The sequence below is a fragment of the Budorcas taxicolor genome, chromosome 21, assembly GCF_023091745.1.
Source record: "Budorcas taxicolor isolate Tak-1 chromosome 21, Takin1.1, whole genome shotgun sequence".
NCBI classification, from domain to species: Eukaryota; Metazoa; Chordata; class Mammalia; order Artiodactyla; family Bovidae; genus Budorcas; species Budorcas taxicolor.
The window spans coordinates 32999766-33013391 of record NC_068930.1 but is presented as its reverse complement, the minus strand read 5'-3'; the positions used below and the strand labels follow the sequence as shown (position 1 = coordinate 33013391).

Genomic DNA, 13626 nt, shown 5'->3' with positions numbered 1-13626 from the left:
CTGGAGAATCCTATGGACAGAGGAGCCCGGCGGGCTACGGTCTGTAGGGTCACAAAGAGTTGGACACCACTGAGTGACTAAACAGCAACAATACACACACACATACACATACAGAGTCAGGCACAGCTCTTCATATATGAAGAGCCAGCGAAGCACCTGCCAGGCAGAAAGTGCTCTATACTTGGTTTTCTGCAATTATGACTCTTGGTTCATTTTCTACTTCAAGCATTTTTCAACCATCATAAACCTCATTATTTCTTCCCTGTTTTGCACAGAAGCACTCTTATTTCTCCTCCTACAGTTCACCACTCACTTCTTCACTGAAGTTAATTGTTACGTCTGTCAAAGGGTTCCTCCTAGAGCAAGCCAAGCTGTTATTTAACAATAATGCAGCTTTAACGTACAGCAGTGTTTAAGCAGAGACATTACTTTGCCAACAAAGATCCATCTAGTCAAGGCTATGGTTTTTCCTGTGGTCATGTATGGATATGAGAGTTGGACTTTGAAGAAAGCTGAGTGCCAAAGAATTGATGATTTTGAACTGAGGTGCTGGAGAAGATTCTTGAGAGTTCCTTGGACTGCAAGGAAATCCAACCAGTCCATTCTAAAGGAGATCAGCCCTGGGTGTTCTTTGGAAGAAATGATGCTAAAGCTGAAACTCCAGTACTTTGGCCACCTCATGCGAAGAGTTGACTCATTGGAAAAGACTCTGATGCTGGGAGGGATTGGGGGCAGGAGGAAAAGGGGACGACAAAGGATGAGATGGCTGGATGGCATCACCGACTCGATGGATGTGAGTTTGAGTGAACTCCGGGAGATGGTGATGGACAGGGAGGCCTGGCGTGCTGCAATTCATGGGGTCGCAAAGAGTCGGATATGACTGAGCGACTGAACTGAACTGAACTGAACTGAATGTTTAATCCACGTTTGCTTATAAGTGGCTACCATCCCTGGGAGATGTATCACAACTTTCGGTCTTCTAACTCCAGGTGTTCAAATCAATTTCCACTCAGGACATGGAGAAACTAAGAGCTGAATCCAATGTGCTGGCAAGGGGAGGGATTAATTTCAGAGCCAACTCTAAGCACTGGGCTTCTCAGGTAGAAAGGTGGTAAAGAATTCACCTGTCAATGTAGGACACACAAGAGACGCACTTTAGATCCCTGGTTTGGGAAGATCCCCTGGAGGAGGAAATGGCAACCACTCAAGTATTCTTGCCTGGAAAATTCCACTGACAGAGGAGCCTGGTGAATTATAGTCCATGGGGTCACAAAGTTCACAGGGTCACAAAGAGGCAGACACGACTGAGCATGCACTCATAGATCCTAAGTAGGCCCGTGTCACGGTAGCCCTGGATGCCACTCAGGGCAGCACCTGGCCCTAGAGCAGCCCAGCCTCTCTGCAATCTCTCCCAGTCCCCAGGCTATGCAGGCCCGTGACGCTGCCCCTGTCCAGCTCCACTCTCAGCAGGGCTCAAAGGGTCTGCACTGAGGAAAGTCATTTCCATTGAGCAATTCCAGGGAAGAACAGATGGCTCCCATGGTGCTGACCAGACAAACTGCCCCAGGGCAATGCCACATCTGTTTTGGGAACTTATCTGCAGCCCAGTATGGACAATAAAGGTCTGGGTAAGGTGCAGGGGAGAAGGGGACACTAGTCAAGGACACCCTCCCATCCTGACAACGCCAGGTGCAGAAGCTGGAATCTGATTCAGGAAAAAGGGGAGTGAGTCAGGTCACTGGCTATTGGGAACTCTGACAGTTGCCACCCAGATCCTCCCAGGGTTCTGTGTGCATCTGTATACCCTCTGGGCCCTCCTGGAGCAGAGTGCAGGCATGGGGAGCAGAACTCGTCCTTCCTTGAGATGAAAGATTTGTGAACAGAGCAGAACCCATCCTTCCTTGAGATGAAAGATTTGCGAACAGGCAAACAGAGGGCAGACAGGGCATGGGACAGAGGGCTGCCTGACCCTGGAGAGACTGTGAAGGCAGGAAGAGGAAGGAGGGAGGAGGCAGGGCCAGATGCTGAGGAGGGAGTCGTGATACTGGGAGAGGCCCTGGCACCACCCTCACCTGGATGGACATGACATCCTGAAGCCCAAGGACACGCCGTGTGGTCAACCACGTCTCGACCCACTCAAGAGTGGCAGTGGGCAAAGGACGGACCACAGGCAAATGATCTATCTCCTGCTTATTGTGTTAGCTTTTTAAATTGTGGCAAAACAGACAGAGGGCTTTCCAGGTGGTGCTGCTGGTAAAGAACCCACCTGCCAATGTGGGAGACGTAAGAAACACAGGTTCGATCCCTGGGTTGGGAAGACCCCCTGGAGGAGGAAATGGCGACCCACTCCAGTATTCTTGCCTGGAGAATTCCATGGACAGAGGAGCCTGGTGGGCTACAGTCCATGGGGTTGCAAAGAGTTGGACACGACTAAAGTGACTCAGCACACAGAACAGACATAACGTTTACCGCTGTCACAGTGTTTAAGTATCTATAGTTCAGGACACCAGGCACATTCACACTGTCATGCAATCATCACCATCATCATCTTGGGAACCTTCTCATCTTCCCAAACTGAAACCCTGCCCCCATTATACGTGAACTCCCACCCTCTGGGCCCTCCTGGAGCAGTGTGTGGGCATGGAGAGCAGAAACCATCCTTCCTCGAGATGAAAGGTTTGCAAACAGGCAAACAGAGAGCAGACAGGGCACAGAATATCTGCTCTGTCTCTGTGAACCTGACAACTCTGGCTGTCTCAGGGGAACCACTGGCCCTTCTGTGACGGGTTTGCTGCCCTTACATGATGTCCAGGTTCACCCCAGTTGCCACAGGTGTCAGAACTCCCTCCATCTTCCAGGCTGAACCACACTCTATGGTGGGCATACACCATCATCGCTTGCCTATTAGCCCAATGATGGGCACTTGGGCTGCTTCTACCTCCTGAGTGCAGTGTGCCGTGTCTGTTGGTGACCCTGCTTTCCATCCTACGATGTACACACAGCTCCTGTTTCTGTAAGTAAAGCTTCCCTGGGGATCCTGCCCACAGCTGCCCCCACACCATGATGCCAAGCCCAGTGGCTGCCACAGGGACCCGTTCCCCCCTCGCCTAGAACAGGCCATGTGTGGAGCTTACAGAGAAGGCCTACCAACCTAAAACTCTAGCATTTGCTGCAGGGTGTGTCTGGGGTTGGGGTCCACCAGTCTGAGACCAGACCACCAGTCCTCACACTGAGGGGTTCGGCTTAGGAGGTCAGCGCCTTCAACATCTTATCGAGCCACGGAGCTGCCTCCTCTCCAGGCCCCATCCTTGTCCAGTGACCTGGTCACTCCCATCTGACTCGCGCTCCCCAGCATCAGGACTGGTTAGGAGTATGAGGTTTCCGCGATGGAAAGAAGGTCAGAAAGGATCAAGAGCCAGCAGAGCGGGAAGCTCTGCTTCCCTTCATGTCCCTGCCTGAAGTGGGACGTGGCCCAGCGTGGAGGATGCGGCATTCACCATGTGGCTGTTTCCTGCCCCTTGACTCGCACCTCGCCCCCCTACGCAGTGACCTTCCCCACCCGGATTACGGCCTCCCCGTCAGGGCACTGTCCCTCAAGCTCGCCAGGGCCTTCATAAAATAGGAGGATGGGAGGGCAAGACACTGGGGATGTGGCCACTGGCTGGGGTAAACACATGGACAGCTGACTGCCCCTGGCCTCACAGGCAGGGGTCAGGGAGGAGCCACAGAGATGGCCCCACTTCACAGATGGGAAAATTGAAGCCGAGGAGGCTAAGCCCAGCATTACATTCAGACTCTCCCCACTGTGCCCAGACAAACAGGCAACAACCTCACACTGAATGACACACAGGCACATGGGTTAGGGCTCAGGGTCACTGCGGCACTGCTGGTACAGCCTCACGGTCAGACCAACAAGAGGGGGAGTCAGAAGAACAGACAGAGAAGTGGCATGGGCAGGGGGCACAAAGGACACCTTAAATGCAGGGCAACCCCACGGGTAAGAAGAGGCCCTTATTTTCACTTGATTTCTGCACTGACATTAACATGGGCACTTGTCCCAGCTCCACAGTGCCGCCATCCCGGACACTGTGCCCCGGCTGCCACGCCTGCCCATGCTCTGCACACCACCTCCCTGGCCAGTGGCTGAGCCACCTGCTCGACTGACATGGGGGCGGTGGCTGCTGCAGAACCCTGCTGCCCAAGTGCCCAGGCAGTCTTCTCCCTCTCTTATTCTCTCCAGCTGCCAACTAGCCCTTGCCAGCACTGAGCCCCCAGAACCTCAATCCACTCTGCCTCAGTGAATCCAATTTCCAGTCTGTGAGGTGTTTTTTGTTAAGTTTTTTTTTTAATCTGGCAGGGGTGGGTAGGTGTCTGTCACAACATAAAATTTTTGTAAATGTAAATGCTTTTCTCTTTCTCATCTATGTTATTTCCATGATGGGTTAATCAGAGATGTTCTCTTAGCCTACCGCACCCACCAGAAAATGAACAATCCACTGAGTATGTGAGGCCCACGTCTTTTCACTCAACACTGGTATGTAATTATACACATTCAGTTCAGTTCAGTTCAGTCGCTCAGTCGTGTCCGACTCTTTGCGACCCCATGAATTGCAGCACGCCAGGCCTCCCTGTTCATCACCATCTCCCGGAGTTCACTCAGATTCACGTTCATCAAGTCAGTGATGCCATCCAGCCATCTCATCCTCTGTCGTCCCCTTCTCCTCCTGCCCCCAATCCCTCCCAGCATCAGAGTCTTTTCCAATGAGTCAACTCTTCGCATGAGATGGCCAAAGTACTGGAGTTTCAGCTTCAGTATCAGTCCTTCCAAAGAAATCCCAGGGCTGATCTCCTTCAGAATGGACTGGTTGGATCTCCTTGCAGTCCAAGGGACTCTCAAGAGTCTTCTCCAACACCACAGTTCAAAAGCATCAATTCTTTGGTGCTCAGCTTTCTTCACAGTCCAACTCTCACATCCATACATAACTACTGGAAAAACCATAGCCTTGACTAGATGGACCTTTAGTTGATAAAATTGGTAACATCATTAAAACCCTAGCTAAGTATTCTAAGCCAGAACACTGGAAGAAACGGGATCAAAGAACCCACAGTGAAGAGCTGGATGTGGTTCCCAACCGGGACCCTCCATGAGGCACTTTAGAAACCTAGTTCCACATGCCCTCAGTGCAAAATACAGATGGAAAACAGGCACAAAAAGAGCAGGGAACAGCAAGTCCTATCTTCTCCTTCTCTGTGCAGCTCCCAAGGTCCCTGATTTTTGTTGGGGCTCCTGGTTCAGAACAGGGCGGCCCCCTTTCCCAGGCCTCCAGCTGAAACAACACAACCTGAGCCTCACAGAAGCCTTACAAGGCAGGTGCCATCTTCACTTTCATGGTGTAGATGGGGAGACGGAGGTTCTGAGTGGTTCAGAACCGCCTCCTTACTGCACGCAGCACAGTCAGGAGGTGGATCCAAGTTCACGTCCTTAACCATCACCCTTCTGCCTCTGGACATAGCTGCAGCACTGTTGCCATGGTGACCCCACTCACCCCACCTGGTCCCAGCAGCCCAGGGCCTCGTGGGGCTCTCTCTCCTTCCTACCAGTGCAGGAACCTGGAGAGAGACCACTGTGGCCCATGCACACCTCTGATGGGTGTGTCTGTGGACGGACAGGCACAGAAATGGGTTCCTGTGTATTTATGTACATACATATGTACATTATGACTGCATGTGTGCACAGATGTGAGAATGTGTATATATACATGCATGTTGTACATTCAGATTTGTGTGTACTTACATTTGGTGACTGCAGGCATGAAATCAGAAGACGCTTGCTCCTTGCAAGGAAAGCTATGACAAACCTGGACAGCATACTAAAAAGCAAAGACATCATATCACTTTGCTGACAAAGGTCCGTATAGTCAAAGCTATGCTTTTTCCAGTAGTCATGTATGGATGAGAGAGTTGGACCATAAAGAAGGCTGAGTGCCAAAAAAACTGATGCTTTCCAACTGTGGTGCTAGAGAAGATTCCTAAGTGTCCCTCAGACTGCAGAGAGAGCAAACCAGTCAATCCTATAGGAAATCAACCTTGAGTACTCACTGGAAGGACTGATGCTGAAGCTCCAATACTTTGGCCACCCGACACAAGGGCCAACTCAATGGAAAAGACCCTGATGTTGTGAAAGACTGAAGGTAGAAGGGGATGACAGAGGATGAGATGGTTAGATAGCATCACCGACTCAATGAACATGAATTTGAGCAAACTCTGGGAGATAGTGAATGACAGGGAAGCCTGGCGTGCAAACAGGAGCAAACTCACTATGGCTGGGCCTGCCCCCACATGGAGGTCCTGGTTGTCGAGGTCTGGACCACCTCCAGGAGGCACTGAGCTACAGCTGAGGGTCGTGCCCCACCCCGAGGACAGCTCTTCCTAGGAGAAGGCCCTTCCACTTCTTGCCTGGCCCTTCCCCACTGGCCCCAGCGGACCCCCAGCCCCACCCAGCATGCTGAGCTGGGAAGGCTGCGCTGACCCCCACAATCAGAGCATTACCCTGAACTCAGCACCACCTTGCTGTCCTCACCTTCACCAGACCCCCTCCTCCTGAGGAGTCCCTCCTCTGGGTGAAGGTACCACCGTCCTCCCAGGCATATTCACTAAGCCCTCCAAGAGTGACAGCCTGAAGGGTTCTCAAGTCTGGCAGCTCCCTGTCACCCTCACCATGGGGCAGGGCCCTACGCCTCCTAACCTCGATTACAGTCTCCACCACACCGCCATCCCCGCCTCCTGGAGAAGCAGAAGCCCATGGGCCCCTCACAGGGTACACGCATATCTCCACGACCAAGCCAGGTCAGCTCTCCCTCTGGCACAGGCCTGGCCTTGTCATCATCGCCCCTGTTCTCTAGCGATGTTGCCATGTGTGAGGGACCCTTGCTTGCTTTCACACCCCCAAGCCTGCTCACGCCAGCCATCTCACACCAAGTCTACCTCCTGCTCTGATTTTAACCATCACCTCAGCTGTCACGGCCTCCAGGAAGCCCTCCTGGACCTCCCAGGGCCGAGTGTGCCTACATGTGCCCATTATAGCCCATCTTCTGTCCCTTCCTCCAAGATAAGTGCCTCGAAGGCAGGAACTGTCATCTGTATAACCCACAGGCACTGGCAGCATCTGGTACACAGCAGGAGGTTAAGAAATGTTTGGTGAAATGAACAGACCTTGAGTCACACTGGAAGGACACACATCTTCCTGTTCACACACACAGAGCTGTCCAGTGCAGCGGTGACCAAGACTTTGGGCCTCCCAGCCATCTGGCCTTTGGGTTCTCTAGCCCCCTTCCCAGGACAGTCCTGAGGCTGTGGATGCAGGAAGACTACCCACCAGCTGAGTGGCTGGGTGAGGCCCAGGGTGGCTCCTCTAATGTCCATTCCTAGGGTCACAGGGCTGGAAGGCAGGTGGTGGTGCTCCATGGAGAGGAAGCATCCAGGCGACCACGGGTTGGGGGCGGGCAGCAACAGCTTGCGAAGCCCAGTGAAGAAGGGGCAGGGGCCGAGTGTGATGGGGAGAGAGGCCTGGGCCGGGGTGTTTACAGGAAGAGCTCCTCCTGTCCTGCTTTTCCCGTAAGTGTAAGCATGGCTAGCTTCATGTCACCTCCCTGTTTATGCAGGGCAGGTGTGAGGTGGGTGGGATCCGGGGTGCTGCCAGGGGGGACGCACCCTGCCTTCCTGGAGGAAAAGGAGATGACTTGGCGGTTTCTGCAGAGCTTCGAGAACAGAAGAGGAGGGCCCCGAGTCATTCATCAAGTCTGCTGTGCAGCAAAGTCATTGATGAGCGTGCTGAGTCCACCCCAGATGACATTCCATGGCTCCAAAGGTCCACCACCCACTCAGGCCTCCGATGGCCGTGACCTCAGACACTCAGACGCAGGTGCAGGGCTGTCAAGCTGCGAGGTAGGGAGACTGGTCAAGCGCACACTCTGCTCTGTCCCTGGCTGCCCCATCTCCTCCTGGGCCAGCACAGTGGAATCTGCCTCAGGGGACAGCTGATAAGTAGTTGTGCCATGTCAAACCTCAAGGATGCAGAAACCAATGGGTTGCAGATGAGGCTTCTGACTTTGCAAGAAAGTATTCAGTTTATCACTCCCGGAGCTGCTCCTGGCTGGAAACAGATGTTCTGAGCCCGGCTGCTCACAGCTGCAGTGGGCTGGCCGCCGGGCCGCCGGGTCCGCATCTCCCAGGGGCCCTAGCTCTGAGAGAGGCGTCTGTGTTTGAAAGTCTCGGGCGTCAGAGTTCAGTTATATAATATTACTGATCCCAGTTGGTCTGCTCAAGAAAAACATAACTAATTAGAGCCTATAAAAACCTACACACCAAATTAATCTGGCCTTGTGCTGGTAACTTCCGCCTAAAGAAAGTCATAAACAGAGATGGCCACTGAACCTATATTTAGCCAGCACTGGGTTACCTGGTATTTATAATGAAGGAAGTCGAGAGAGACAGAATGGACAAGTTGTTGTTACTTTTAAAAGCGTTTTTAAAAAATCCTGCTTCCCATTTTGGTCACAGAGACATACAGTGACACTCTGTTACTGCAGTAATTACAATTCTGACCCAAGTTAAGGTTATTGCACAATTTCCTAGTCTGCTCAAATTGCTTTCTTCAAAACGCATCCACCCAAAGCATGTCATTAAGCTGCTCGACTTCCTACAAATTCCTGAAAAACCATTAATTTTTACTTAACAGACTTCATTTTCTCTTCCCTGAAGTCACCAAGCTGAACGGTCCTGTTTCAGATGAGGATGGTTAATGTACAGATCACACTACACCTTTTACATCCACAGAGAGACATCTGAAAAACTGCACGGCCTTTCTGAAGATTTTTATCTTAAACGCTTTACTCTTTAAAAGTATCTTTATGACTTCCGGAATTAGCCATTTATCCCATTTCTAAGCTCGACCACCGCCCAACTCCATGAAGCTGACTTGATGGTGAGGGTGAGGCTGTGTTCACCCCATGTCCCTGCTGCCTGCTAACTGCTCTGCAGTGCATGGTCTCCAGGGGGGAGAGAGAACCCTGACTGGAAGTGGGACCTGGAACTCTTACAAGGAGGCCAGCATCCCAATCCAACCTCAGCTCCTGCAAGTTTCCAGCACCTCACTGGCAACTACTGGTGAATGTGAGCCCCATCATGCAGCCCGCCTGCAACCACTTGCCGCTGCAGGTAGCCCAGGGTCCTTGTGACAGGGGATTGGGCTCTCCTCATGCTAGCACATGCCTTTTCTTTGCTGAGCATGGAAGACATATGGGGACAGCCTCACCGCAGAGGGTCCCATCTCTAGGTAAGACAGCCTGGGACAGACACACCCACGCTGCTCTCAGTAGAGAGCACCTCGGCATGTGAGTGGAGAAGATGATACCAGCAACCTTCAGCACAATGGCCACACAGCACTCGGGGTGGTGTGGGGTTGAGGGATGGTCAGTGCTGGGATGCCCTGAGCAAAGAAACTGCGGAAGGCCCACCTGGTCCTACCGGCCCCCTCCCGAGCTCCCCAAAAAGAAGGGCCAGCACCAAGCTGCAGCCTAGGGTTACCTGACGGAGGTGGGTGAGAAGGCTACAAGATTTGATAAAGAAGATTTCTGTCCTTGTGAGAGAAATGTTTAAGACTCAAAGTTTAATATCTGAAACTCTCACTTGAGAGGAATTATCCTAAGGGAAATTAAAAAGTGTTTCGAAGAAATTAATCTTTAAAATATTCACTTTAAAAATACATCACTTCAATACCCCAAAGAAGAGAAAGCAGGGATTCCAACAGACATGTGAACAGTAACGTTCACAGGAGCCAAGAGAAGGAGGCAACTCCAGTGCCCATGGATGGATGGAGCGATAATAAGGTGCAGCCCATGCCCACAGGGACGATCACTCAGTCTCAGAAAGGAAGGCAGCTCTGACATCTGCGACAGCATGGCTGAACCTCGAGGACTTGACACTCAGTGAGACAAGACGCACACAGGACAGTCCTGTGTGACCCACGGGGGCAGCAGACGAGTCACAATCACAGAGACAGCGACAGTGGGAGTCAGGGGCCAGGGGAGGGACCGAGTTTCATTTCTGGAAGATGAGAATGTTCTGGGAATGATGGGGGTGATGGTTGCACCACAATGTGAGTGTACTTGATGTCACTGAACAGTTCACTTAAAAATGGCTAATATGGTAAATTTTATTATTTGTATTTTACTGCAATTACAGAAAAAATGTCTCCTCTACGTTCCTGTCCCACCTGTCCTAAAACTGACTTCTCTCCGGGGTCAGTCTGGGTGCTGGGCACCCCTAGCCCCAGGGACAGCAGCACTGGAGGCCCGAGGAGGGGAGGCGCAGCCCGCTCAGGACAGGACAGAGCCCAGCAACACTGCCCAGCTGTGATTACCAACTGGGCTCCAGGCCGCTCATCCCAGTCCTGCATCCCTCTCTATTACGTGGTTCCCCTAAAGGGAAAAGAGACACCAGGGAGGGAAAGCCATGCCCATGGAGACAGCCCACGTCCACCTGATCCAATATCCCTTAACTCCTGATGCCTGTCCTTGGGGGTCTGCGGACCACGCAACCCAGGCCCATCCTGGAAGCTGGCCTCTTGGCCGTGGGGGTATGGGGGCTGCCCCCACTCAGACATGAGGCTTGTATTTCACAGAGCTCAGAAACCTTCGGTACAAGCACATGAGTGCGTCAGTCACTTCAGTTGTGTCTGACTCTGCAAGCTCATGTAGTCTGCCAGGGCTCCTCTGTCCATGGGATTCTCCAGGCAACAATACTGGAGGGGTTGCCATGCCATCCTCTAGGGGATCTTCCCAACCCAGGGATCAAACCTGTGTCTCCTGCACTCCAGGTGGGCTCTTTACCTCTGAATCACCAGGGAAGCCTTCAGCTAAAGCACACGAGTGCCCAAACTCCACAGCGTGCACTCCAAGCACACAGGAAGAGAGCCATGCACTGTTGCTTGGCTTCAGGACTCAACCCCACACCTGTGACTCACAGCGAAGGGTCCCCTGTGGGGGCAGCTGCCCCAGCTCCAACACCACCCACCTGGAGGGCCCTTTCCCAGCCACACAGCAGTCCTGGTTTATAAACTAGAGCAGGGCCTCGTGCTGCTCTCCCCATCGGGCCTTCTGCTGTGGTGCTGTGACTGTCCATGCAGCTGCGGCATCTCCAGCTGCGGGCTGTGGGGCCGCCCGTCTCAGCCCTGGTCGGACTCCACTCTCTGAGGAGGTGCCGGACCAGCGTCTCTCGGTCCCTTTCATGCTAACATGATGGTTTATGGAGTGTGTGGCCATAAAAAAAATCCCAACAGAACTTTCATATTCAAAGTAAAACTTCAAAAGCACTCATTTATAGGCAAGAAGTCAGTGTGTAAAAGGAAAAGAGAGAGGAAACAGATCACCCTGTTCTGTCTGCCCTCTCACCTCCACCCACGATTCACAAAGTCAACACACGACTGTCTGCCAGCGACTCGTGAGCAGGGCCGAGGATGCCCTCCCACCACAGCACCCCGTGTTCACTATGCCCAGGACACCCATGTGGCTGCCGGATACCTGTCCACTCACACCTCTACTCTCCCCACAAGTCTCCAGGCAGGTCTCAATCTGGGTCACGGTGTCTGGGACCTGCCTCCGGGAGGAGATCCACAGAAGTGAGCAGCTCAGGACAGCGAAGGAGACCCAGTGGAGGCTCTTCTGCAAGGCCAGCACTCAGATCACAGACTCCGAGCAACAGGCGGCCCAATGCTCCTACAGAGAAAGGGGGCCCATGCTGGTATCCTGCTAGTGGGGAGAACTTCTTCACTAGGATTCCGAGGAAAAACAGGGCAAGATGGGGCCAGGGCAGGGAAGTGACGGCAAAGGGACTCTGGTCACCGCCTAGCATGGAACTCAGGGCAAGGGAGACTCCACACAGTGACTGCAGCCTTGGAGCCAGGCTGCCTGGATCTAAGGGCCAGGTTCTCCATCTCACTGAAGAGACTCCAGGCAAGCTGCTTAATTTCTCTTTGCTGTCATTTCCCTTACTAGGCAGCGGGGACGATAGCACCCCTCCCTAAGCCCCCATCCCACCCCACGGTTGCTAGGAGGATAAATGAAGCAGGACACATGTGAGATAACTGCCCAGGGCCTGACACAGGGCAGGCTTATGTTCAGGTAGCTTTTTCCCTATTATTTCTGTAAGAAGTAATATGCATCTCACTTTGGAGGGAAAAGGGATTGCAACAAAGTCAGTCACAAAGCCAGATAACAAATCCCATTTGCTCTTTAATTTCAATTAAAAACACACACACATATTTCTTTATCAGTGGTCCCCATGGGGAAAACACTCCCACCTCTACAGAGCCAACAAAGCCAGAGTGAAGAGTGCCCCGCCTACTGGCCAGGCCTGCGCCGGGGCCGCACTGCCCAGCCCATCTGGCCATCCTCAGGGCGTTTCAAGTCCCTGAGAGAGACTTCCTTCTTGTTCCTTTTTTATCCATGTGCAGAGAATGAGGTCGCAATATACAATTGATTCTAGGCTGAGTCACTTTTTTCAGCTCTGTGAGGTGAATTCATGCCTCTGTCATCACTCATGTGACCAAGTCTGTAAGACAAACTCTGAGTGAGGTGCACGCATTAGTTCTGTGCAGTGCTGTCTGATTTATGGTCCCTCACTGGAGCTGAGAACTGGCACCTCCACACTCTCACTGGCAGACAGATGGCACATCCCCTGAGTGGGAACAGGGTGCCCAGAGACTGAATCCTTGTGCCCCAGGCCCAGCAGCTTCTCTTCCAGAGCCAGATCAGCAGCGAGGACCTGCCCCTCCCAGAGGATGATGGGCAAATCCTCTGGGAGGGTGATGCCTAGCCTCACTGGGGAAGAGAGAGCCAAGGTGAGGCACAGAGAGCATCTGTCCTGAGACCCGACAGGATCTAACATGACCCTTTGGGTCACACTCCCTCTTTGCCTCCCTGTGGGGAAGGGACCAGCTCTCCTATTTTTCAAGAGAAGCTGATAGAGGGCCTTGGGATCAACACATACACACTACTATATACAAAATAGATAAATAACAAGGACCTGCACCATTGCACAGGGAACTCTATCAATATCTTGTAATAAACTATAAAGGAAAACAATCTGAATATATACATGTGTTATTATGCTATAAGTAATATATATATAATATAAATATTAAAAGTGAATCACCTTGCTGTATAGCTGAAACTAATACAATATTGTAAATTAACTACTGTTGTTGTCTTTGAGTCATTCAGTCATGTCCGACTCATTGTGATCCCGTGGACTGTACCTCATATACTTCAACTAAAAAATTAAAAATTATAAAAAAGTAGGTAGTACTGAATTTATTGCTCCTACCAATAAGCTGAAGTATAATGTTTAACTTTAAAATGCAACTCTTATAATAGTTTATAATAACTTTTTAATTTTTAAAATTATTTAATAATTTTTAAATTTTATAATAAACTTTGTAATAATAAAACTCATTTAAAAAGAGATGCTGGAAACAAATTTCTATCTGAAATATCCCAAAATTTAATTTTTTACATTTTTATTTTATATTGGTGTATAGTTGATTTATATGCTGTATTAATTAGTTTG

At 51.4% G+C, this 13626-nt stretch overlaps 1 protein-coding gene across 2 annotated transcripts in view; it reads right to left on the bottom strand.

Annotated features, from left to right (window-relative positions):
* Positions 1-13626, bottom strand: part of PCSK6 (proprotein convertase subtilisin/kexin type 6) — a 171833-nt gene that overhangs the window by 122493 nt on the left and 35714 nt on the right. The window lies entirely within an intron of this gene.